The 24,607-nt window shown below is 37.3% G+C and overlaps 1 long non-coding RNA gene across 1 annotated transcript in view; it reads right to left on the minus strand.

The window, feature by feature from the left end:
* Positions 1 to 6,802: 6,802 nt before the first annotated feature.
* Positions 6,803 to 24,607, minus strand: part of LOC309669178 — a 45,776-nt gene continuing 27,971 nt past the window's right edge. Inside the window, exon 3 of the long non-coding RNA XR_014268887.1 lies at positions 6,803 to 6,878. This is a non-coding gene — a long non-coding RNA (uncharacterized lncRNA). The remainder of the gene's footprint in view (positions 6,879 to 24,607) is intronic.

Below are 24,607 nucleotides of genomic sequence, written 5' to 3' on the forward strand. Positions count from 1 at the left end.
ATGTTCGAGACAGAAAAATAAAATATGCCATAAGCCCTAAAGTTACTATTTTACCATTTAAATAAATAATGCATCATACAAATAAGCAAGCCTGAATGCAGAAGTTAGAAACCAAATGCCCACATCTTGCATCTCTTTCCCCCCAAATAAATCCACAATGGATAAGTAGCAACACAGACTTTTAAAAAATTACATCTCATTACACACATTTTCATCAAGAAAAGACTCGGTTAAAGAGCATATTTATGTTTTTCCAGTTGCTGGTTACATTAATCAGCCTGATTTCTATTACGAAATACTAAGCTCCTAGGTCTGAAAATATCTACAATGTTAATATCCAGATAAGAGCAAAGTGAAGAAAGAGATAACTGAAGCCACTGTCCAGTTAGCAGCCTATACTGTTCTGCAATGAAGTAAATTTCAGCTTCCACAAAGAACAGTAATATTCACAATTTTATATTTAGTACCTTTAATTAGTGTTCAAACACTATCCAATAATCTCTGTATCATCTTCTAAATCTTTAGAGAGAAATACTAACAATCTGGAGCTACAATGTGACTTTGTCCTTAGTCTGACTCTGTTGTTACTTCTGAGAATAGCCCACAAGAGATCTATCGCCAACACCATGCAGCAGGATGGAGGCATTTAGAAGAGACAAACAGGGAAGTCTGGTGGAAATCTAAACAAAAGCAAGAAAAGCAAGATGTCAAAATTAAGACCACTGCAACCCAATCAGTGCCTTTGACAGAACATTGCTTTTTTTAAGGCAGTGGTCAACAAGAGTGTCCAAGGCTGGTGGTTACACCAGGAAGGGCCAAGGGTGTCCCCAAACTCCAGTACTGACGAAACCATGGTGAAACGATCACTTAGATCACTGTATTTCAGTTCTATACATGAACACAGTGGCCCGTCAAAACAGACATCTTCTCTATTAGTTAATGCAGGTTTTCCGAAAGATGATAAAATAAAATAGCACCCAAAAATTAAAATGTTAATTGCCAGAAAGCAAAGTATTATAATCGAAACATATGTCTCCAGGCCTGGGCTGGGGCCACACCACAAGCCTAGGGAGTTTTTCCAACAGTGCCCAGGAAACTGTCAAATTCTTCCTCAGAGAAATATCCAGGCCGGTAGCTGATTATTCAGAAGAGAGAAGTGCTTGGATAGCATGGGTCCTGGTAACCACCTAACCGCAGTGATACAGCGTGAAGCGCGGGCCTCAAAAGGTTTCTCCAAGAATGATCTTTCTCAATGCTGAGTACATAAAAGCATTATCAAGAACAGGCACATATACAAGGCCTTTGCAACAACGAGGAACTATTTAGCTCTTTTCCACAAGCAGTAATCACCCATACTTTCAATCTTCAGCACATTTTTGAATGAAGGTCTGGACTGTGATGTAAAGATTTCCAAATTTAATCCATGAGCTGTGACTCTTGTGGCAGAGTCACGAACGGTAGTTTACCCCTCAGAATCACATTACCTGTCCCTAAGCAAGTCATGAAATTACTTAAAAAAGGCCAACTACAAGCTTATTTAGTTTCAGAGCAAGCAATGGACTAAAAGCACTTAGCAGCATCTCTGAATGATGTCTGTCAATGAAGAGGAAAAATATCAATTTTCACTATTCTGTGTATCAATAGCTTTTGACCAATGATGAACTCTCACCTACTTTAAAAGATGTGACACAAGACCTGGTTACAGAACTAGAGTCATTTGAGTTATTCTGGTAGAAAACTCCAGACGATTCCCAATAGTCCCTTGCCTGTGAAATTTCTAAAGTATCATTTCTTTTTCTGCCCCTTCTCAAGATCTACATGCAGCTGTTCTGAGACTTGGTAAGTGACACAAGCATCGGATTAACAGTGTACCAATACACCATTCCCTCTGCTTCCTGTGATCATGCTACCACCTTAAAGCACTTGGAAAAAAAACCCTCATGGACAAACGGCTGGCTGATGCTGAACACAGTGAAGAGAATGGATAAGGGATGGTCAAAAGAAAACAACTAAAAATGTAATTTAGTAGAATTTTTTTTTTAATCAACAATTGGCCAATCTACTCTGTAGCTTAGCAACACTCTTACATTCTTCGTTGATGCTAACCTGGTATTTGGCAGCATCTGCAGAAAAAACACTTATCACCTCTTCTGTTAGCTGGAAAACTCTACTCCATCTAGCAATGACTAGAAGTTATTCAATTATTCATATCTTCATCATCACTCAGCTGCAGCATATTTCAACATCAAGGCATAAAATTCTGGGTTTGAGGTCTCTCTTCTGTGCACTTGCTTCACTTCAGTTTAAATAAGTATCCAAAGTTCCACGGGGAAGAAAATTTCTTATGATTACAAAGACAAAACTCTTCCATGAGAAGGACAGAACTTTCTTGGTGGTGGGTCCAAGACCACAAAACAAACATTCCCAGCAGTTAATAACCACCGTCATCATCAGCTCCAAGTCCAAAGTGCGTTTCTTGCTTTTGCTACAAAACAAGACTCTCTTTTGCTAACACTTCTTCCATTGGGAGAGACTGATAGAACATAGCGCTTTCTGCACCACTGGAGCATTGCCTAAAAGCACTGTGGGGAAGAGTGTCAGACCTCAGCAGAGAAGCAAGATCCCAGTCCACCTCGCTATTACATTTGTCTGTCAACAGCTGCCATGCTCCTACCACCTTCCCTACTATTATTAGAGGAAGTTTACCTCTCTTTTTATAGCATTCACTTCACACTGTTGTTCCAAAGGAAGCAAACTCTAAAAAGCTCACAGTCATCTTCACACATGAATCACTTTTCATTGGCAAATACCTTTGCCATGCTTTGTGGATACCTGCTTTAAATTACGAAGACGAGACAGATTTAAAATCTGATCTAATGTAGAAGGCAAAAAGTTGTTTTGTTTTTTTCTTTATATTGAGTTCTATCTTCTTCTGTATTCCATTGCTTGTTAGTCAAAATTGTTTTAAGCATTTGCTTGCACTGTATACAGTGTATTCCTCCTAGCTTTTATGGTAGAAATATAATAAAGAACTCCAGTAAATTACATATGTATGACCTTCCATGCTTGAATCAAGGTTACCTATACTTGGGATTTTTTTCCCAGATGTACTCCTACTACAACTTTTAAAATAGTTTCCAATAATTACCCTATCGGTGATGTAAGGCTTACTAACTCTATAATTTCTCACTATTTTCAACAGCAGAGAAAAAAGGCTTCAATATTTGGGAATAGCTCCTAAAATTAACTTAATTGGAAAAGGAAGTGCACTACTTAGATATTTACAGAAGTGATAAACTGTCTTTAAATCAATATTTTAATCACTGTATGCAGTCTAGTTCAACGAATCAATGCATGTCTTCACCAGAAATCTGGGATTCATACTCTTTTTTCAAGGAAAACAAGGATAATGTTCTTTACTCTATAGTTTGTCTTTAGCAACCAAATTACTTTGACCACGCTATTTCATTCTGCAATACGCAAAGACAGATCACTAGTTATTTGTTGGAGGAAAGCCCTTCTACATCATCTTTTTTTCTGGAAATACATGTAAGATGCTTAAAAAGCAATCCTACTGAGATGTTCAACAGAAGGCATAACGGATTAGGTTCCTTTCTGTTTCATAGCATGAGGCAGTTTTTAAAAGGTAAAACAATCGCAGCTTTTTAACAGTGAGTAACAACAGCTTCACCTATAGTGTGGAAAACAGTGTCATGAGAACTTAAAATACTGTGAAAAATTTCCTTTCATTTCTTTTTCCATTTAAGGAACCTCAACTAACTGACCTATCTTTTCTCGTCCCCGAGTCAAAAAGCCAAGTGCCTTAGGCTAAAGATGTATACATTTTGAAATATTTAAGTTAAATATTATTCCTTCTAAAATATATTTAAAATTAAAACTGAAATCATGGCAATCCATTTTAGGGCATAAAATTACTTATGAAAATTAATTTAAATAAAAACAACAAAACCTAAATGTTTCCATGTGTTTGCTGCTATAACCTCACAGAACTGGAGGAAAGAAACATTAAGTTAATAAGTGGCATTTCCAAAACAAACAAAAGGAGCCGTTTCTTCACAGAGTTAAAAGTCAAGCCATGGAACTCCTTGCCACAGGACATTAAAACTTTACAGGAGTTCAAAAAGTGATCACTTTTTTGGACAGCAGAGAAAACCAGGGAGAAAAAACCAAAACAATACAGCTGAAAGTTGCTAGATAAAAAGACACCATTGCTGATTCTCCTTGCCCAAAAGCTTTCAGATCTCCAGACGGCAGAAGAGTATATGCGGAAAATAATGTCACAGACTTCTCAAACTTCTTTCTAAACATCTTTCTTCAGACAGGCTGGAAAAAGGAGACTAGGTTAGAAGTGTGTCTGGCCCAAGCCTCTGTGCTTGTCATAAGCCTCACTGCTAAAGATATAAAGAAAAGACGGGTGAAAACCTGGAAATAGTTTGCTCCTTATCAAGCATCTCAGACTGTGACAGTCTTTCAGGTGGGTGCTAAATACCACATCTGATTTTTCCAGGTTTTTTGATGGGGAGAGTTCAATGACTTTCAAAGTTGTAAAACAATAAGAAAAGTAAGAAGACTTGTTCTCCTATTTTCAAGTAAGAATAAAAAAAATGTCTGAAGACAAAAATTCACTGTTTGTTTAAAGCACAATTAACGTTCAGTTTATTATAAGCAATATCTCATAAAAGAAATCCATTTTAATTTCAAAATGCTAGGTTTTTTTCTTCTTTGCCTTTTGACATATATCCAGCATACTTATAAATGAAATTACCTTAAAAAAATTACATATTGCTATCTTTGTGCACTTAACTCAATATGAACTAGACATAATGAATTTTAAAAGTTCTAAAAATAAATTAATTGGTTTTCAACTTTTATGCAAAACTATTAAAAATATTAATTTTGTACATGTTAAGGTCTGTAATTGCTTTAAAAAACACATAAATGCACCATTTGTGTTTACCAATAAATAAATATAAAACTACTACAGCAAAAGTATATTTATTTGAAAACAAACATTTACTATGGACATCATGTTTCTTTAGGAACATAAGAAAGTAAAAACCCAACAATTAATATCGATGAATTGTAGATGTTCAAATCATGAATAAATGGCTGATTCAAGCCACACAAAAAATTCCACTGATTTCTGTTACCATCAGATATACCATGCTTACAGAAACATTTCATCATAGTAGTACAACTATAATAATACAGGTTAGCTCCTACAGCCTGTTCTTTCTATACTGTCATCAGTGGTTGTAAATAACAGACACTGATAGAATACAAAAAAAAAAGCTTCCAGGAAACTGAGAAAAAAATCCTGCCCCCAAAACAAGTTCAGAATACCCCCTTAACAGAGCTTGGTATGTTTTTTCTGGCACCTAGTATCTACTTTCTTGAACTTGAACAGATGTATTCATGGAGCTTTCTTAAAGTTCACAGATCTAGAGCTGAAATTCTGCAGACCTCTTTCTACTGAAGTCATCTGGGGAAGCAAGGTGACCGTGCTTGGTATTTCCATCTGATTCTTTCCTGACCTACAGGAGCACAATGAAAAAAACAAGTTTCTATCTGAACAAGATTTAGAGCAAGAAAACAAAACCCTTTTAATTCTGATTATAGTCAGCATGGTCACTTCTCTGATTTGTCTTGAACTAGTTATTTGGGTCAAAATACCATCGCTTTCTAAGACAAAGATCTCACTTGAAATTCCAAGATGGGACCCACTGATGGAAAAACAGAAATAAATATAAAAAACCTTGTATTTTTTACCTTCCAAGGATTGGCGTTCTAGGTTGTATTAACCCAGAATGTTTAGAATTCAATATTACTTGGATGGATCAGGTTAGGAAGATAATGGAAAAGATAATGAAAACATACTGTATACCTGTTAAGTTACAGCATTCAACATTTGCTAGCAAGTATTTCAGCACTGTATGCAAAATGCATCCTTTCACCAGTAACAGAAACGTGAAAGAGAATCTCAACAGCTGTAAGATGACTGCTTGATGTACTCTGATTTTTTAAATAAATGTAATTTTCAGTTTTCATAGTCCTTTCCACAAGACAAGCAGAAACAGAATACATGAGTGCTTGCACAACCAGGAGCTCCCTCCTCATCATCCTTCGGACAACACGCAAAGTGAACTTAGAGCTCAACTTTCTAAAACTCTCTTCCAAGATGAGCAATTTAGAAGCATGCAAGTAATGCATATAGAATGGCATTACATTTTACCACTTTTTCAGTTTGGAAAGACAAGTATTTTCAGGGTAGGCCTGGTTCTTTTGTCTCAGAGAAAAAGGTGGTCAGACTGCAGCTAAATGACACAATGCCTAACAACGCTATTCTCAGTGAGGTGGCATAAAGAAACAGCTGCCTCCCACTAACCCATCCCAGTTCTTTTTCCCTTCATCTTTCACCTTGCTTTCAGTCTTTCTCTACCAACAACCTTAATCTTTCCAAAATTTTGCTCCCTCTCCTTCCTGAAAACCACTCCATTACTCTTTCTAAATCTTCTCTCCAGTCCTCCAACTACTTTTCTCTGCCTTACTCATTCAAGTGCTGAGGATCAACTGAGCCTCTGTACGTGTAATTGTAATTTTAAACAAAGGCTTTCTGAATAAAAGCGGCAGAAAAGTTTAAATTGTGGCAAAGTAACTGATATTCAAGTCAGTCTCCTCTGTAACTTCAGCACTAGCTCCAACACAAACCTCAAAACCAGAGGATGAATACTCGTTTTCATACCTTAGAAACAGCTGCTATTCAGGAGGATGAAAGCAAGCCAGCCTTTCACGGGTAGGTTTACAATCACAGACACGTCACCCCTCATCCCGTTCCTCAGTGGTTCAATCGACCATACCTGAATGTACATTATATCAATAAAATTCTACATATGTCATCAATTTTATCTATTTCAAGCATGCAATGAAAAAGGAGCTTAAAAAATGGGGGAAGGAGTGCCCGAGAAAAGTAATTCTCCCTCCAACCTGAGGAAACTTTAGACAAATTTGCCTTTGATAATCGACTGAACAAGCTGCACTGCAAGCATCAAGGGATGGTGCAGGGATATCTAGCAGGTGCTGCAGTTTATCACAAAACCGTCTAAAATAATTGGAAGTGACAACCAGCACTACCACAAATGATTTATTAGTCTTTCACTCAGCTTTTCAGCTTCCTCAGGGCCAGAATAAATAATTTACCAACTCTGTATCTTCCAATCATTAATTCTTCCCTGTGCATCCAAACTACATTTAACTCTGCTGGGTTCAGTGGAATTAAAAACACAATATGAAGACTTCCCTCCCCCTCCCCCCCCCCCCCCCCCCCCAACTATAGTATTATCTGACTTTATCTAAAAGTAAAATTGTCAATCAAAATTTATATCAGTGGTAGAAGGATTAGAGCTAGCAACTAAGGCTGAGTTACAAAATATCTGCAGAATAAAATGAAAGTTAAACTGAAGAGATATCAACAATGAAATGCTCCCAGGGGGTCAGGCATGTTCTCAAGATATAAACTACTGATAGTGTCTGAAGATATTGATTAGCATTGTTTTTCTGATCCATAAACTAACATTAGTTACAGACAAACATCTTACATGTCCCACATGGTAAATGCACAATGAAAACACTGGACAGGAAACATTCAGAAAATAAATGAAAAAGGACATGAGGGCAAAATGGAAGGATTAAGCATGAACAGAATGATTTGGTAAAAAGGCAATACTTTTTGAGGAAATACATTAAAGATACAAGATTTACTAATGCCCTTGTGTTCATCTCACATAAAGGAATAAAAAGAGTAATATACAAGGCAGAATTAGAAACCAGGAGTATAAAATGGCATAAAACCAAAGTACACTTTCAAATTTAAAACAGAATATATAAGGTACCATATTCCTATTAATTATGTAGAGAAAACACAGAGAAAACAAAATCACACCCTAAATCCATTTTTGATGTAAGCTAGTCTTGTCTCATTAAATCAGCATCTATGATTAAAACCAAGATCATTTTGGGTACATAATGTATTGCATTGTTAGAGCAGCATCTGTTTGTTGCACAGCAACACATTTTTCAGCTTTAAGAAACTGTACTTATATAGAAGAAACAATCCAGACTTTGAAGATATAAAAATATTTTTACTTCCAAAAGCATTTTGTACTAAAGGGGTTAATAACATTAATGTGCTAATATTTTGCATTCCAAGAAGAGGCTTCAAGCTGTTGGAAACATACAGAAGAAGAATTTCATGGTACTAACAGCTTTCTTTCAGTCCTATGGGACTGAGACAACTCAAACTTTAAGTGCTTAGAAGAAAAGCTCTGTAAAGCTGTGAAGGCTAATCAATAGGGCTTTCACCAAATGATAATACAGTCTGAAATGAAATAAATTGGCCATAACAAAAATGCCTTACCCTTTTTCTCATCATTAATCTCAATGTAGAGAAAACTACAGTATGAAATACAAGTCCAAAATAGCTGACATACAAAAATGTTTTCACACTACTTTTAACAATATAAGAAATTTTGACAAATACAGGAAATTTAAGATTATTTATTTGAAAGCAACTAATTTTCCTATGTATTTCTCAAACATCAATTATTCTTTTTAGTAAGACTGTAAAATCTGTATTCGAATTTTACTGTACATTAGGGTATTTCCTTTCTTCATTTAAAATACAGATCATCAGCTGCTGCAACCAACCAAGCGTAAGATGAACTCAATCTCCCAAAATTTTCAAGAGAAAGGTCTGAGTATTATTATCAGTATGACAAGGGATATTCTAAAACAATCCTGAATCTAAAAAAAAAAAAAAAATGCAATACCATAAATAAAACAAAACTTGGAGAAACTAAATCACAGGCAAGTTATTGGTATCTATGCCTTCCTCAGCAGCTGGGCCAAAAGAGCCTTCAAAAAACCTAGGTCTTAGTAGACAGAGGCAACGTGCTTTGGGAAGCCTACCAAAGATAAAAATACACCTGATCCCAGCATCACATCACTGAGCCAAAAGTCACTTGCCCTTGGAGTCAGTTATTTAAATTCATAAGAAAGTACTTATTGTGGTCAACTTAAAAAAAAAAAAAATTACAAAATACATTGCCTGTTGTTCAAACAGCCTGGACATGGGCCCTATAAATAAAGAGATCCACGAGGCTGTTTTGTAATTTAGCTTTTGATGCCAACTTACTATGGCATCTTTCTTGAACAACTGCATGGACTTTTTGCCTTGGAGAAAAATGGATTTGGACACCAATTCCCTTAACAGGAGTCTTGAATGCAAGTATACAATGAAGGTCTGTTGTTGTACACAGGTTTCCTTATAGATTAAAAAAACACCAAAACAAAACAACAAAACATCAGAAAAAACTGTGTGTCCAGACTTCACTTCTTGAGTTTGTTCACACTTTTATGCAAAAGCATTCCAAAGTGATAGCTGGTCACAGAAATTAATGGGCTAATATAGCAGTTGAAACAATTTTGGTAAGAAAACAGGATCAATCCTTGATCTTTTTCTGATTAAAATGCAGTTATAGCTATTGATATAATCAGAAACTTCCCAAATGACCTCTCTCATACATAAATGATGTAGTAACGTTTTAAGTATGTAGACTCATTTAGACTTTCTTCAAAGGTTAAATAAAAAAGTGATTGAGATTAAAAAACGGGGGTGAGAAGTATCAAGCCCAAAGAGAGTAAGTCAGCCTTAATTTCCCCAATTACAAAGTCTCACTGAAATCTTCACTGCCTCTATAAGAATGCAAAGAAAGCATACAATAAATTCTCATGTATAAGAAACTAACTGCATTTTTTCATGCGCCTATCAGTGCTGGGTCTATCTACAGTCAATAATGCCTGCTTATACGAAATGTCCCTAAGGGAGAAGTAGGTAAATTTGTAATTGTATTTATCCCAAAAGAAGAATCTTGTTGGCAAATGTCAGTTTTGACAAAACATCCTTACCTAAGGCATAGGTTCACAGATTTTCTCACTCTCAGTCACTCTTCTATGATTTTCTACCTCCATCAATCTAGTTTCCTTTCCTCGCATTTTTTCATCACAGCTATTTGTACATTCTGACATTTGTACATTGAGATGAAGAAGAAAGGAACACTCAGTTTTATCTGCATTTACCATTCAGTAAATCTGTCATCTCCGTTTTACAAAAAGGAAGTGAGGCAGAGGAGGGCCAAGAGCGCACATGGCAGTAAACTAGGAACTCAACCTGTCATCTCCCAATTCTCACAGCAACACTCTCCGAGGTATACAAATCAACGCATCCATCATTACCATTTTGGCAGAAAGCGTAGGTTCAACCTCCAAGACTTTCTAGAGCTGCATTTTAACCTGAGCTACCAAAGACCTGTTTCTGTCCACCACCACCAAAAAATGGCAACCTGAGCTAACTACAGGGTATGCAAGGTAAGCCAAAATTATGGATCCTGCTAGGCACATTTCTGAATAGAAACATTGAACAAGAAGTTTTCAATACACTACAACAAATGAGAGGCTTTTATTCAGGTAAATGTTCATAGGAGTTATTTTCCTTCCAAAATCAGGGCTTGTAAATAACTTTAAGCAAAAAAAAACACTATAAAACAACGTCTGTAAAAATCCATGCAAGCTATTAAGAATCAGATAACTTCTTGACCTAATTCAGAGAGTTACAAACCAAAGTCTGGGCAGTCATCAGATGTTGCATTGACCTCTGAGTCATCTGAATTGTCATAAAGGCTTCAAACCACCTGAAGATTCCAGGGAATGGGGAGGGGGGGGGGGGGGGGGGGGGAGTGGGACGACACGACAAAACACAACACACCAAAAATGAAGCAGCTCACTCCCAGATGTTTCGTCAATAAAAGTCAACCACACCAGTGTAGGACTACTTGAAAAAATAAGTAAAAATAGCCCATTCCCCACCACCACCTTGAAGGAAGCTTTTGATTGTTTGATTTTATTTATAGTTTTAACATGCAAGTTGCTCAGCTAGTCAGCCCAGTCAAGCCAGCAATATGTAAAAGTCTGATTAGAGAAGAAAAAGATTTTCATTATCGCAGTTCTTATCTGCAGACATTCATGTCTATCCTACTGTAAAGTCGTCTTTTCTTTCTACACATAAGGATCACCCTCAAAGACTGAAACGGATGAAATAAATTGAGATAAGATAGGAAGTGACATTACATAAGGGAGTACAGAAGGTTTATTATTTAGTAGTAGAAGGAGGCCTCATTCATGTTGCCCACATCTTGGGCGATATATAGTCCATCTCTGAAATAAAACCAACACCAGCACAGGCTATGATCTTTCCAGTATTCTGCACAAAAAAGTGTTGCGCAAACCACTTCATTTTGCTACTTCATATAACAAAGGCATAATAAGCATTTAGTGAAAAATCATGCTCCGTGTAAAGAAATGCTCAGACTTATAGAATAACATACTCTTGTAATCAGCATAACAAAGGCAGCATGAGGGAAAGCAACTCAACTTCTAATCACGTTTTAGCTAACAGGTTGGTAGACACAACCATATGGAACAAGTAACGCCTCCTGTACTGAATGAATGGAATGCACTTCAGCTGTGTCTTTGCTGCCCTTAAATTACTAAGATTATGGGCATACTATCTACTTGAGACAATGTAAGAAAGCTAGAACATTGCAACTTCTGAAGCTCAAATACCATCAAACACAAGTTCTCTATCATGCTCTAACTGTCCTACTCAAAAAAAAAAAAATCACTAAACTTGAGTTGTAGTTTCTAACGATATATTTGAAAAATATAATTGAAGGTAACTTGAAAAAGATTTAATATCAGAAAAAAATCAGTGACAAAAATGAAGCCTTGCATCCCGGGACTTTCAGCAATTCTTCCATGTGACCCCTTCCTCCTCTACTCTTCCATATATTTAATCATCTGTTAGTAGAATTTTTTGTGGAATTGGTTGTCAAAAAGAAATACTGAGGATAATCATGTTTTCACAGAAGCACTGTCAATAATGCATGAGGAAATGAAAAATATTTAGCTGCAATTTTCTAAGCTTTTTAGCAAAATATTCACTAACCTCTTGCTTCATATAAAGTATCTGGGTAAAAATAAGATTTCTACCCCAAATTCGCTCTACCTAATCAGGCCAATTACCAATTCCTAATATCAGACAAGAAAGTGTATTTTTTTCTAACCTATTCCACATATTCTACCCCCTTTCCTTTTTAGGAAGGAAATATTTTTTTCTTATCTTCAACAACTTAATCTATGAGTGGAACAATCTCTTGGATAACATCCCTGTGACTCCTCTCACATTTGCAGGCCCTGGTCCTCATGGTGGATTTTAACCATGCCAGTGCCCGCCTGAGGAATAACACAGCAATCCAGAGGTTTTCTGGAGTGCATTTACAACAACTTAATGACACAAATTATCAAGGAGCTGCTGAGAGGGAGGCTTTCTGCTGGATCTCATACTTACAAACAAAGAAGAACTGATCAGGGATATAAAAGCTGGATGCAACCTAAGCTGCAGTGACCACAAGATGGTGGAATTCCGCATCCTGAGAGTAGAGGAAAAAAGCAAAAAGCAGGATCATAACCCCAGACTTCAGTAAAGGAGACTCCGACCTGTTCAGGGGTCTGCTTGGAAGAACCCCGAGGCAGGCAGTTGTGGAGAGAAGGGTCCAGGAAAGCTGGTTAACTGTCAAGGATGCCTTCCTCTAAGCTTAAGAACAGTTCATCCCAAAAAGCAGGAAAACAAGCAAACATGGCAAGAGGGCTGAATGGATGAACAAGGAGCAGCTGGCAAAACTCAAACACAAAAATAAAGCCTACGGAAGATGGAAGCAGGGACAGGTAACCTGAGAGGAATACAGAGATATTGTCCACATGTGCAGGGATGGGGTTAGGAAAGCAAAATCCCAGCTGGAGTTGAACCTGGCAAGGGATTTGAAGGGCATCAGGTACATCAGCAGCAAAAGGAAGACTAGGGAATGTGTGGGCCTACTGCTGAATACGAACTTGATCACAAAGGAGGAATAGGAGGCCAAGATCCTCAATGCCTTCTTCACCTCAGCCTTTACTGGTGACACCAGCCTTCAGCAATCCGAGGTGCATGAAACCAGTGTGAAAGTCCAGGGCACAGTAGGCTGACCCAGGTTGAGCAGGATCAAGTTTGGGAATATTTAAACAAACTGGGCCCTGAGGAGATAGACTCACAAGTGCTGAGGGAACTGGCTAATTTTATTGCAAGGTCACTCACAATAATCTTAGAAAGGGCAAGGAGATCACAGCAGGGTCCTAAGAATCTGAGCTAACCAAATGTCACTCCTGCCTTGAAGAAGAACAAGAAGGAGGATCCATGGAACTACAGGCTGGTCAGTCTCACATCAATCACCAAAAAGAAATACAGACTGCGGGCCAAACATCTGGAAAGCAGTTTTGCAGAAAAGGACCCAAGCATCCTTGAGGACACCTAGTTGAACATGAGCCAGCAATGTGTCCTCACACCAAAAAAAGGCCAAGACCATTAGGGATGGGCAAGGGATGTCAAGGCCAATAGGAAGGGTTTCTTTAAGTATATAGGAGACAAAAGGAAAACTAGGGAAATGTGAATAGGGAACTAGGGAAAATGTGGGCCCACTGTTGAATAAGGTGCCATGGTGACAGATGATGCAGACAAAGTAGAGTTGCTAAATGCCTTCTTTGCTTCTGTCTTCACTGCTCGGGCCAGTCCTCGGGAGACCCAAAGTTTGTGGGTAACAGAAAAAGTCTGGAGGAAGCAAGACTTTCCCTTGGTTGATGAGGAACAAGTTAAGAGATCAGTTAGATAAACTGGATATCCACAAGTCCACGGGGCCCGATGGGATGCACCCTTGAGTGCTGAGGGAGCTGGGGGAAGTCATTGCTGAGCTGCTCTCCATCATCTTTGAAAGGTCCTGGAGAACAGGTGAGGTGCCTGAGGACTGGAGGAAACCCAATGTCACTCCAGTCTTCAAAAAGGGCAAGAAGGATGACCCAGGAAACTACAGGCTGGTCAGCCTCACCTCCATCCCTGGAAAGATGATGGAACAGCTTGTTCTGGGTTAGATGAATGGACAGTGGGGTGGATTGAGAACTGACTGACAGATAGAGCTCAGAAGGTTGTGGTTAGTGGTGCAGAGTCTAGTTGGAGGTCAGTAACGAGTGGTGTCCCTCAGGGGTCAGTACTGGGTCCAGTCCTGTTCAATATATTCATCAACAACATGGATAAAGGGATAGAGTGTACCATCAGCAAGTTTGCTGATGACACAAAACTGGGAGGAGTGGCTGACATGCCAGAAGGCTGTGCAGCCTTACAGCACGACCTGGACAGGCTGGAGAGGTGGGCAGAGAGAAACTTTATGAAATTCAACAAGGGCAAGTGTAAAGTACTGCACCTGGGGAGGAATAACCCCATGCAGCAGTACAGGTTAGGGGTTGACCTCCTGGAGAGTGGCTCTGTGGAAAGGGACCTGGGAGTCCTGGTGGACAACAGCATGACCATGAGCCAGCAACGTGCCCTGGTGTCCAAGGCAGCGAATGGCATCCTAGGGTGCATCAAGAAGAGTGTGGCCAGCAGGTCAAGGGAAGTCATCCTCCCCCTCTACTCTGCCCTGGTGAGGCTGCATCTGGAGTATTGGGTCCAGTTCTGGGCTCCCCAGTTCAAGAAAGACAGGGATCTGCTGGAAAGGATCCAGCAAAGGGCTACAAAGATGAACAGGGGATTAGAACATCTCTCCTATGAGGAAAGACTGAGGGAATTTGGTCTTTTTAGTCTAGAGAAAAGAAGATTGAGGGGGGATCTTATTAATGCTTACAAATACTCAAAGGGAGGGTGCCAGGGGGATGGGAACAGTCTTTTTTCAGTGGTGCCCAGTGATAGGACAAGAGGTAATGGACACAAACTTGAACGTAGCAAGTTCCATCTTAACATGAAGAGGAACTTCTTTACTTTGAGGGTGGCAGCGCACTGGAACAGGCTGCCCAGAGAGGCTGTGGAGTTTCCTACTCTGGAGACATTCAAAACCTGCCTGGATGCTGTCCTGTGCAACCTGCTGTAGGTGACCCTGCTCTGGCAGGGGGTTGGACTAGATGATCTCCAGAGGTCCTTTCCAACCCTGACCATTCTGTGATTAGGAAGAGTATTACCAGGAAGTCGAGGGAGGTGATTATTCCCTCTTAGACAACACCAGCGATACACTACTGGCAGCATACTGCATGCAGTTCTGGACTCCCCAACACATAAGACACAGACACTCACAAAAGTGAGTCCAGCAGAGGGCCTGAAAGACATCTGAAGCACACTAAATATGAGCAGATGCTAAGAGAGCTGGGATTGTTTAGCCTTGAGAAGAGAAGGCTCATGGGATTTTACTATTTCTAGACATTTCTGACAGGAAGGAGTACAGAAGATGGAGCCTAACTCTTCTCAGTGGTATCCAGTGAATTGACCAAAGTTAATGGATACAAATAAAAGAAATCTCATCTGAAAAATAAGAAAAACTTCTTTTACTGTGAGGAAAATCAAAGACTGGAACAGATTGTCCACAGCAATTGTGGAGTCTCCATCTTTGCAGATATTCAAAACCCAACCAGACAATGTCCTGAGGAATCTGCTCTAGCTGACCCTGCTTTGAACCAGATGATCTCCAAAGGTGCCTTATAACCTCAACTATAGCGTGATTCTGTAATTTGATTTATGAGAAACCATAAATGGTTTTGCTCAATTATTTGTATTCAACAGATATTTAAACATCACTAGTGTTATTTATATAGAAATCAGCAAACGGACCTTAAATAGCTTTTTAATGTAGGTCTTCCCAAATCACTGTATGAACCTTGTTTCTTCAAATGTTTTGTCACATGCATTATTTTTCTTTTTTTTTTTTAAGACTCTTGAAAGCATCATGTGAAGAAGACACTGTACTTGATAGCATGATCTACATGAAATAACCACACAAAAATATTTCTTTAAAATCAAAAATATATACACACAAAAATATATACACAACCGGAACACATTTTCTCACTCCTTCCTTGAACTAGCACTAATGTAGACAGATCAGAAAATTAATAAAGATTAAAACTAACACAGTAAAAGAATGATGCAGGCGCTGCTTGTGCATCCATACAAAGTTGTGAGAACACATGGCTAGGGAAAGCGGCTTAGCAAGTCTACTTTCTTCAGCTTTTGAAATGATTCTCCCAATCAATCATCCTTACTATGCCTCAATTTATACTGTAGAGCAGTATTTATTCAAACAATAATTACTCTAGTTGTCCCAGAACAAAGATATCTGAAAAAGCACTTCATGTTGATCTAGAAAGGGTAAAATGTTCATATTATGCATATCATTTGCATTTTCAGCTAAGGTAAATTCTAGTTACTCAGTCATTGGGTTTTTGGTTTTTTTTTGATCACTTGCCTACATAAACTGTTTAAGAGTTGCCAAGGAATTTAAGACTGCAAACTGAAAGCAAGGTGCACAATCTCTCCTAAAATATAGTCACTATAAACCGCGCAAAGAACGAAGAACCTCTGGATCACTTTAACGTTTGAATGCCCAACAGGAAAAAAGAACAAAAAGAACAAACATACTTTTGTTTTCACCCCTCCCCTCCTGCCCCCCTCCCTTCCCCTCCCCCCCCCAAAATAGCCTTTCTAATATATTTCCCATAATTTCCATTGGTAATGATTATGAAAGCTGAGTTGTATTTCCCCAAAATGGCAAACTTGCACTTTATTGGTCTGCATTTAACTATTTAGCAATATTGCCTTCCTAAGGTCAGCTTAATCCTACTGATTAAGCTTTATATCATTAATAGCCTTTTATTCACATTTAGAGCATTTTGCCACATAATTCTTTCATACTTTTAGTTCAGAGAGGAAAATCTCCCTTTACGTTTCTGCATGTTTCTGAACTCTGCCCTGTCCCAAGCCACTAAGAACAGCTTCACCTTGATTCTCACAAGTTAAATGAATGTAATTCACTCAGTTCACAATTGGGATTCTTTGTCCAAAAGAACCACAGGTGCGATTGAGCTTTCCTTCGCCACGTAAATCTGATTTGCCCTTTTTCTATAGTGCTGACATACGCCTTAAAGCAAGACAACCAGAACAGTACTATGCTCAACGTTACCCAGGAATTTTAAAAAGTATTTCTTTGAATTTACAGAAAGAGCGAGTCAGAAAAGAAAAAGGGAAGAGATCTTTCAAAAACAGCTGTAGCATGTAGAAGAAATTAGCATGAGTGACTGCAGGGAAAATATCGGCAATAGGCTTTGAAGAAATCTGGCTTGGGTCACTGAAAAGAAAACAGAGGCAGATGCTAGGCTGCCTAGCCCAGGTCACTGCAGGGAGAACAACAGCTGGTTATGTGAGTCTTGTCTGGGACACAGAGTTGGTGCTTGATTCTACCAGGCAACTTATTAATATGTGCTTGATGATTTCAGTATGGGAGAAAAGCTGAAAACCAGATGGATTTTTTTTGTGGGTGGAGCTATGACAAATTAAGCCATTAATTTAGTACCAATATTTGGGTTTATTCTCTTTTATATGTAGTTGTACAACCAAGAAGAGTACAAATGTTGACTGGCTACACAGATCTACATCTGAAATAGAAACAAAGAGTTTTTGAAGTGCACTACCAAGTTATCAATATTTTAACAGCTCTTAAAACTGTTTTATAGTAGTGCAGATACTTTCAGGACCGTAGGGTCTACATTCACTCCATATTAACTGTAATATATTTTAAGATATTTTATTTTCACATTCACATGGGGGTCAGAAGAGGGAGTGTCCTCTGATCACCGTACCTGTGATGACTTTTAGCTGGCTGTTAAAGAACTCCTTTTTATAACTCACCAACCAACGTTAGAATTGATCTACAGAGCTGTTGTTCATCTATCCAAGGCTTTTATTAAAACCTCTACCTTCATAATTTCTGGATTATGTTACAGAAAACTGAACTCACATTATGGATCCCGGTAAGCAGAAGACAGTTTTTAAAGTGAATTTCTCCATGATTGCCCAGCTCCCCATGAGTCATGCATTCCTTCCAATCATATTATTCATCACTCCTTTTCATGAAGGCAAGAAATTATAAATGATTACCATCTTGATTTCTCTGAGCACAGAAAAAATATCTTTAGAATCAATGGACAACTCTACTCAAAAGATCAGCTACTTATTCAAAGTATGTTTCACTGAAAATGCAGAATATGCTTTCAGATGTGCCTGTAGTTTTACTAATTGTTCTAAGAATGTATTGCATGCACATGCACACAATAAAGTCTCTCTCTAAGAAAGAGTCTTAAGAGTAGTACGGTAGATTTTAGGTAATTAAAGGTTGTTACCAAAATAGACTTCTCACTCCCAAGTTACTTTTACATTTACTCCCAGGTAGTGCAGATATTTATTAAGAAGAAGTAGGCATAGCAAGGCAAATAGAACTCTTTATAAATTGTGAATGAAAATGTTATGAAAATTATCTTCTGAATCAATTAAAAAATAAGATATCTTAGACATGCCATGGTGAGGAGTTGCATTGTATAGACACAAAACCAGTTCTATATAGAAACAGAAAAAAGTAAATTTATCTAGTCATATAATTTCAAGAATTTCATTTGTTGGCTGCAAATTAGGAGAAATTTCAAAGAAAAGCTTATACATCAAGTTTCTAGATTACTTGTACACACCAATTGTATCTATATCAACAGATATTGTAATTCCAAAGGAATTACTTCTTGTTTACCTGAATCCACAAATCATATGAAATTCATGTTACAGTTTATTGTACAAAAGTTAAGTTTTGCAGTATTAATTTAAAAAGCTCCCAAATTTTTTATCAAATGTTTGGATTATCATAAATATGATAAAATGGGACAATCTCAGATGCCTAAGGTCTTTGAAAACTCTGGTCAACTGAAACATGTACATATACACAGGAGAAACAATATAAACAACAACCAAAAAAGGGAGAATAACAAAGTTCTTTGCATTTTAAATTTTTGCTGGTTTTGCAACTAGTACAAGGGATGTTTTTAATGTTTGTTGATCCTCACAAAAGAGTAAGGAACATTAAATCCAGCTATAACCATATGTCAAATGCAAGAGCCTGGGATAAAGAAAATAATCTAAAATTAGTGTTTACTAAATATCATGCTGTAAGAGAATATATTCATCAACTTCAGTGCCACTATCAGCTTGTCCTAAGTTATGCTCAAACGATTACAAGGTCAGAATTACACCTGAAAGGAAAAACACGTTTCAACGGAGACAAGCCACCACACTAGGCACAGACTTATTCATTGAACTTCCTGCACCTTCACTGTACTGCTGAAAAGATGTTAGAGGCTCTTTCTGGTAGGCATTGTAGTGTATATGGTAAGCTATTATACCTACATACGGCAGGACAGAGTATGCTTGTAGTATTCCACAAGTGTGCTAACTTCATGCAAATACGGGAAAGCAAAGTTAATTTTTAGCTTCTTTCAGCACCGGAGACAGAATGAAGAAGTGGAGATGCATGAACAAAACTAAGCTATTCTGACTACCACTTTTCTAGGAAGTTGCATCTGAGGTAGATGTGTGTTGCTAGTATAAATAAGCTGTCAAAGTGCTCCTCATGTAAACTTGACCTAAGTCATTAAAACATATTTCAATGAGAAAGAAAATCATCAAAAGCTTTCTGGATTTGAGGCAGATAAACTCAATGAACAACCTTTCTGAACCCGCTGGTCATCTTCTTTTGGGTGCTACTCATTTCCTGCAGTTAACATGCACTCAAAAAAACCCACAAAACATTGTTTAAAGTTTATATAATGCTCACTACCATTACTGAAATACAACTAACTACTGTAACTCTCATGAGGATTTTTTTCAGCGCCTGCAAAATAGGAGGCATTTTCTCTCCAGGAAAGGTCAGCATGGTATGGGGACAGTTTATGTCAGGTGAATTTATGAAAATCATACAGAAGAAGTGAGAAGGGGAGATACTGTAAAACCCCAAAATATTAGATTGCCGTTTACACTATGAACATCTGAGAACCCATGTTTAGCATAAAAATATAAAACAATGAAAACAGCGCAAGTAGAACAGAAAAGTTACCTGTGTGTGGCTGCTTACTGTTAAAAGGCTTTCATAGAACAGGCTGCTGGGGTTCAATATTCAAGTTAAAATTCACAACTTACTATGTGAATGTTTAACCATGCAACCATAATATCTTCCAATGTTCTTTCAGTTAAAGTTACATCTATCATACAATGAAAGATATGTATATAAATGTACAAATATGTTGTAAGAAGGAGGACATTTTAATAATATGATGATTCAACCCTGCTATTGCTTTCAGATGTCTAACACAAAGGACCGTGTGCTTCTCAAAAACCCACTGTTGCTACCAACATTATGCCCATAAGTTCCTATCATCATACTATTGCTTCCCATGGTTACACTACTTCCTCTCAAATTCACAGATTTCTACAGCTCCTGTCCGCCTATGGGATCCTTAGTTCAACTTAGTTCAAGAAAAACTGCTTACTCCTTTTTGACCATGCTCGAGTGCAATCCTGGACCTGACACGGTAACATCTTGCTGGCTATACCCTTTTCCACTTGCAGACATCCTCTTTCTAGGTAGCATTGCAAAGATTTCTCTGTGAAACATAAACAATTTCTACTAGCTTGAGGGTTTTTGTTTTGTTTTGTTTAGCTGAGGTCTTACTATGATCCATATTTTATGTGAACTTATATTTTAAATAATGCTAGCATCATTTCTTTTTAAAACATCAAGCTTTTGTCACTGTCAACTCTGATCAATCCCACATCCTTTCCAAAACGCATTGCAAAGCAGCTTCACTACAAAGTGAAACAGACCTCGAATATACGTTTTATAAAGCCAATGTATGTGTTTGGTTACAAATACTGGAGTATTTCTCTAGTATTTCTTTCAAAGGAGTTCTTTAAATACTTGTAAAGTTGGATTTGAGAGAGTGCTGATCCCTATTCTGTGAAGCAAGCTCGCGTCACTAGGATGACAAAATCAAGTCTTATTGTGGCAAGAAGAAACATCATTTAGTGTCAACAACACGCTGCTATTGATTTGAACTCCTCCTTGCCTCACGGGTGAAATAACAAGCTCCTACACACAGACGCTCTAAGCATACCAATAGAGGAGTGAGGCAAGAAAAATACTAAAAATGGCTGTATTAAAGATACAACAGGAAATATATGACTCATGAGATGTAAATTCTTTTATCTGTATGAAATAAATTGAAGAAGAGCTTAATATGGCTTCTGCGATTTCTATGGAGTTAGATTAGAACAGAAATACACCTACCAATAATACACCAGATTTAGGCTTCCCAACCAGCATATCTCCTAACTGCTCAGCAACCTCTGTGAAACAAGCCAGCATCATTTTCATTATCTAACACATTTACTATTCACGTTTTTAAAACGACACCTTATTTTAGCATTCTGGTTGGCCGTTTCAGTCTACGATGAGGAACTGATTGAGCATACAGCGTAAATTATCCTTTCACATTACTGGCAGAATCTCTTTAAAACAGAGCTAAGAAACAGTCTGTCAACACAGATAGGTTCACTCTTTTTCTATTTCTGAACAACAGACTGCAATTTTCAGAAAAAAAAACCTGTATCTTTCTTCTTAAAAGATACAAAAAAGAATAAAACCATAGTTAGTCATGCAACATCGATATAAATACCACTTTGCACATTAATAGTTCTTTTTCTAGAACTTAAATCTATGCCTTTAAGCAAATTTGCAAACCAAAAAAACGTAGTGAGATGAAATACTACTTATGTTGTCTAATTGCACCCAAAATTTAAGCTAATTTCAAACACTTTTGTAGCACCAAAGTTAGCATGCTAGTATTCCACGGTCCATCTCTTAAAACGCAAAGAAGGTAATATAAAAGGCATAAAAAATTATTCCGAGATAATTTCCTTTTAAAAATACTGAAGTGTAGGGAACAAAGCTATTTTCATACCACATCCAGAAAATGGATGAGGTGTGAAAGAAATCTCTTGTTTAATGTGACCTTTGGCTGTACTTTCACTTGTCATCATTATGAAGTAGCTACTTTCAGTGCCAACACATAAGCTGCGTTATATTACCCTATAACAGTAGTAGCACATCTTTCAGGAAGTGTTTCATACGCCGAGAAACTGGTGGTAGAATGCATTGACAGCACTTACCTTTGTAACTGCTTATAATAGGTCTTATTCAACAATAAGACCTCATTTTCACAAGGAAATAACAGTGACTGTACTAAATTTCGTAGAGCATGTCGCATAAACTAGTATATGTTGAGGAACTCCCTTGGAGTTCTCAGCTTCAGTGAAAACATTCAAATCAGGAGAAATGTAAATTTCAGATTGGAACTCTGCCCCAAATAATAATATTCAGAGCTTTGTTACTGTGCACAGACCAAAAATACTGCATCGTTAAGATCTGCAACATACTTGACTTTTCTTAACGTATGCAATTAAGAAAATATTTCTGGAAAGCAAATGAATTTGAAATTCAAGTAAGATTAATAGAACAAATACGAAAAATTTACGTTTTATACAACGGTAGCAAGCTGCAGAATAAAAATCAGTAGCTATCATTATCTAAAGCTGTTCATCTAACACGGTAGAGAGAAAAACCATTGATACATACTGTACACACATTTTTATCCATGTATATAAATCAAAGGAAACAGCTTCCTTTAAGGCAAGCATATGAAGATACTAAAGCAAGATACAAATTAAATATTCATACATTCAATATTTCAAAATAAGGAATTTGGATATACACATGCATAATTTAAGTTCTATAGTGAAACCTGTCTACAGAGGCCATTTCTACTGTATTTCAACAGCATTGAAACTTGAAATGTACAATGCAGCCTTTCCATGCTGTGTTAAAACTTTAAAGTCTATAGTAATTCATTTCAAGCACTAAACATAGAATAAAGGCCACATTATGCACACGGCACTTTTGCGGGGGAGCTGCTGCTCTGCCCTATTCCTTACGGCTCTGAAACAGGGCTGTCAGCCACAGCGCTCTCCTGCGAGGTGGCTTCAGACTGCCCAACGAGGCGCCCACTGGGAACTGAGGTCAAACAGGCAACTTCAGGTAAGAGGCTCGTCCTTCCTGGAAAACCCACCCCTCCGAATTGACTCCGAGTCCAATTCCAATCCCAGGCCCTCGTTTTAACTCCACAGAGCTGGTGCTCATACACAAAGCCTAAAATCGGCCCCTTACGCTGTTTTTATACATTCACTCACGCCTCTTCAGACAAAAAGATGAGATTTCAGACCTGTTTAATTGGCAAAAGAAAGCAACGCAAAACCAGGCTTCACAACAGTACGTTGTGCACTAGGAATGATTCTTTGTGAATGCAGAACCTGAGAGCAGTTTAGATACAACGCAGAGATGCTAAATTCTTGGAGCTTATAAATTCCTACGCATGCAGGGTTAACATCGTAGGGTTAAAAAACCCTACTACCCACTTTCCCCTCTCGACACCTATCTTCTTCTGTGTGTGTCTAAAGATACCACCATTCCTCCCCATGTATTTAAAACCTTGCTGCTAAAAAGGAACTCTTCATATGAGTTATTAATGTGAATACATTATTTTCTTTTTAGAACTGAAATGTATTACTTCAAATATCAAGAGTCGTGTTTAAGAAAACATCTATTTTATTTGGACAAAAATATCTCAAGTCAACTTTAAGAATAATTAAAGAGTACTTAATAATGGAAAAATAGAGCTATTCTGTTTCCACACATTTTAAAGTAAACATTTATCTTTGTTCCTTAAAGGTCACTCATTTGATCTTGACACATCTATGATATAATAGATGCAAAAGCTAAGTAAGTAGAAAAGTGATATTAAGCAATATAGAGCTAAACAAAATTAGTATCTACATGGTAAATTACTTCATTGAAAACCATCTATGGATTCTGCAAAGAATATACTTTTGCCTTAGAGCTAGTACTTTAATTTTCAAGAACCAAGAAAAAAAAAAAAAATCAAAACTAGTCAGTAACAATGCAGCGTCGAAAAGCAATAAACTCAAAATTAAGTTATAAATAATTTAAAGCATGTCATGAAGATGTATTAATAATTCATCAGATAAATAATTTACTAAATAATCAAATAAATAAATAATGAAATACATAAATAAATCAGCAAATAAATAATTCTGCAAAATAACCTAAACAATAAGTCACTAAAACAAATGACAAACCTACAAAACTACAATGATTTTCTAAATTCTGATAGTTTTAAATAAACAAATGTATATAAACTAGATCAATCTTTGGTGGATAGAGAAATATTTTTCACTGCTATTGGTAAATTCCTGATTACACTGCACAAGGATACAATTTTAGATTTTACAAGAGTGCAGATTTTCCCTTGTAAATTATTAACATGATTGCTACAATACATCCTGCTCTGTATTTTACACGTAATCCCTTTATGTTGCTCATTTCCCCCCCCCAAAAATGAAAATCTCTTTACAACATTCTTAATTCAGATATTATTTTTTTTTCCTGGGTGCAGTACT

This window comes from Vanellus vanellus (assembly GCF_965231255.1).
Source record: "Vanellus vanellus genome assembly, chromosome: 2".
In the NCBI taxonomy this organism is placed as follows: domain Eukaryota; kingdom Metazoa; phylum Chordata; class Aves; order Charadriiformes; family Charadriidae; genus Vanellus; species Vanellus vanellus.